The sequence below is a fragment of the Syzygium oleosum genome, unplaced genomic scaffold (genome assembly GCF_021117445.2).
Source record: "Syzygium oleosum isolate NSW1041296 unplaced genomic scaffold, Sole_v2.1 Sole_v2.06, whole genome shotgun sequence".
Classification (NCBI taxonomy): Eukaryota; Viridiplantae; Streptophyta; class Magnoliopsida; order Myrtales; family Myrtaceae; genus Syzygium; species Syzygium oleosum.
In genome coordinates, this window is record NW_026607490.1 from 757,083 (window position 1) to 761,120 (window position 4,038).

The following is a 4,038-nucleotide window of genomic DNA, read 5'->3' on the forward strand; positions in this document are numbered from 1 at the left end:
CGAATTTCTCCTCGGATACTCGGATAAGAAATATGAGATATCCGGATTTCTCCTCGGATACTCGAATGAGATACCTGGATTTCTCCTCAGGCACTCGGGTGAGATATTCGGATTTCTCCTCGGATACTCGGATGAGACACCTGGATTTCTCCTCAGGCACTCGAATGAGAAATATGGTGAGATATCCGGATTTCTCCTCGGATACTCAAATGAGATACCTGGATTTCTCATCAGGCACTCGGGTGAGATATCCGGATTTCTCCTCGGATACTCGGATGAGACACCTGGATTTCTCCTCAGGCACTCGGGTGAGATATATGATGAGATATCCGAATTTCTCCTCGGATACTCGAATGAGACACCTGGATTTCTCCTCAGGCACTCGAGTGAGATATCCGGATTTCTCCTCGGATACTCAGATGAGACACCTGGATTTCTCCTCAGGCACTTGGGTGAGATATCCGAAATTCTCCTCGGATACTCGAATGAGACACCTGGATTTCTCCTCAGGCACTCGAGTGAGATATCCGGATTTCTCCTCGGATACTCAGATGAGACACCTGGATTTCTCCTCAGGCACTCGGATGAGAAATATGTAGACGTCTGGACGTTGTCGAAGACGCCGAGTAACTGCAACAAAACTTATTAGATATGGAGCCTGTCGATTGCTCGAACAGGTGAAGGAATACCTGGATAAGCATAGGCATCCAAGGGATAGATATACTTACCTGGTGATATCTCCGACTCTTGAGGGCGTGTCTCCTGTTGGACACGATTTTAGGCAACATGTAATATGCATTCATGGACAATTAAGAACACATACACTCATGCACTATAAATTCAACTGGTTTTCATGCATGACGGTTTTGTCGAATCGGCATTACAAAATTTCACTGGGGAAAATCATGATAAGACAATCCGACCTCACAAGTGTGTGTCTTGAAAATGTCAAATGAGGGACTTCCGGTCCGAAAGGGCTTTCACTCACTTTCATCGAAAATTGGCTAATTTATGAGAATCACTCCATCTCACCTTCATCATGTGGACAAGGGTCCGAGTATTCTCGCAAGCGGTACGACCGTATCAATCTGAGAGGTCTTTGTCAGGACTGTAACGTGGGCTTGGTCAATGGCTTAGCAAAAGGGAACTCTTTGAGTCAAGGCTATTGAAAGAACAATACTCCGCAATCGTCTCCGGGTTTACAAGTCAAGAACCCTGCAAAACGAGATAGAAATGGACTTGCTCGCACTTCTTCGAGCTAAGCTTATAAACATCTGAAACTCTACGTTAGTTCAAGTGCCCTAATCTGAAGAGACTTTACAAGGGACGTAACGTGGGCTAGGCTCATGGGTTGAGAAATGAATGGATCATTAGGCTCAAAATGTGTATAATTGGGGTGAATAAATTGGTGATCATCTCGGCATTATCACCGGTCCTCTTTTTTGCCAGGGATTGTCTTTTCGGTAGATGCTCCATTGGCCTCGAGAGCTTATCACTTGACTCCTTAAGACTGTGGATGACTTTGACACATCTTAACATTTTCTACTCCGAAGTTCTCTCATTTTTCTTCATTTTTTTTCTTCATTCTTCTCTTCTTCTTTTCTTTTTTTCATGGGCATTGGCCTTACTTTTACTAGGCGCACTGCTTTTTCATGCCCCCTAGTTTTTTTTTTGACTTTTGACACACACTGTCTATAATGCATACATTGGCCAGCCACACTTTGGCTTGTTTTGATCGAATGACCAACATTTGGACTCTCAAGGTCTTCGTCTTCTATCGGCGCTCCGAGTATGTTGCGTGGACAGTGATGGCTTTTACCTTGCCCCAGTGTGGGGGATGATCACCAACTGGGTTTTTATGAAATGAAATTGCAAGCTCAAGTGGGCTAAGCAATGGATAAAGTGTGTAGGATAGAGAAAGAACCGCTCTTCATCATCCTAAGGCACTTGAATTAATGTTTGAGTTCATTTGCAATAGCAACACTTGAAGATTGATGCAAGTGTGAGCAAAAAAATTTCTATCCATCTTTCTCACCTCGCGATGTCAGCTTACCTCCAGTTTGCCCCAATTTGGGGTGGTTCTTGACAGGGGTAATTTGAAAGAACTTCACCAAGTGTTTGGGCTCAAAGTGGCAAAACAATGGATAACCTGTATTGTTAAGGATAGAGAAATGAAATGCCTCTTGACGTTTTGGTCATCGTACCTTTCGCGAGAGAACCCTTTACCTTGCAGACTGGGGATTAGTGCATGGGACTGTATATAAGATAGGGCTTGCCTTTCATCATCCCAATGTACCTCATTCAACACATTCAATTCATTCCACATGAGTTATCGGATTGTCCAAATAGATTCCCCTTTTGAAATCAATGATGCAGACTGACAAAATGATCAAGCAGAATTTAAAGCCAATGCACACATCTTAACTGAAACCATTTATTCATCAGTGAAATGTTTGCAATTCAGAATATAAAACCAAACACTTGAAAACTTTTGTTGTAAAATGTTAGATTTTATCAGGGGTAATACATCTTCACAGCATCAGAATTAACAGGAGTGGAGAACTCACGACCATCCATTTCTGCGAGAATCAAGGCACCTCCGGGAAGCACCTTTTTAACCACATATGGACCAATGTAGTTTGGGGCAAATTTACCCCCAGGAACAAGGAAAACTGGCAGTACCTTCCTTAGGACTAGATCATTTACCTCGAAGTGTCTTGAACGCACCTTTTGGTTGAAGGATTTAGCTATCCTCTGCTCATAGGTTTGACCGTGGCAAATGGCTTTCAATCGCTTCTCATCAATTAAGTTCAACTGCTCATACCTTTGTCGCATCCATTCCGCCTCGGACAACTCCACCGAGACAAGACTCGCGGGGAAGGGATCTCTACTTGACGGGTAGGATGCTTCCATGCCATACACCAAAGAAAAAGGGGTTGCCTCGACGGAGGTTCGGATCGAAGTCCGATACGCCATTAGTGCAAATGGCAACCTTTCATGCCGATCCACGATAGTTTTCAACCGTTTTGGCCAGGATTTTCTTGATGTTCTTGTTAGCGGCTTCAATGCTCTATTCATCTGTGGATGATAGGGAGATGAATTTAGGTGCCGGATTTTGAACTCGTTGAATAACTGATCTATGAACTTGTTGTTCAAATTTGTCCCATTGTCAGTGACAATAGCCTCGGGGACACCATAACGAGCGACTATGTCTCGCCTGATGAATCTTACAACATTCCTTGCAGTGACGTTTGCATAAGATGCCGCCTCAATCCACTTGGAGAAATAATCAATCGCGACCAAGATAAATCGGTGTCCATTTGATGCCTTGGGATTAATTGGGCCAATCACATCGATGCCCCACATTGAAAACGGCCATGGCTCAGACAACTGATGTAATTCCGTCGGGGGAACATTTATTTTGTCCCCGTGAACCGACAACGATGACATCTTCGAACATGTTGGATGCAGTCACTTTCAAGACCGAGCCAATAATAACCCAACCTCATGATCTTCTTAGCTAACATGTGGCCATTCATGTGTGGACCACATATCCCCTCATGTAGTTCTTGCATGATTCTAGTAGCTTCCGCGTCCACACATCTCAAAGGGATCGAATTATAGGATCTTTTTGTGCTTTTCACCACCGACAAAAATTTTGAAGCCATTTTCATTATGTACTTCTGTCGGCCGGGTGCTTCCCTCAGGAAATTCTTGTCTCTGGATGTAACTCATGATATCGTAATACCATGGCTTTTCGTCAGATTCTTCGGTCACAACCATACAGTAGGCCGGTTTTGTCAGGACTTCGATCTTCAAGGGTTCTACCTCTAATCCACCTATCACTTGCAGCATGGATGATAACGTAGCTAGTGCGTCAGAGAACTGATTATGGGACCTCGACAAGTACTCAAAAGAGATATCCTCGAATTCCTCTATAATTTCTTCAAGGTATTCATGGTACGGCACTAGTTTGGTGTCTCTCGTCTTCCATTCTCCTACAGTTTGAAGAATAATCAGAGCGGAATCACCAAACAC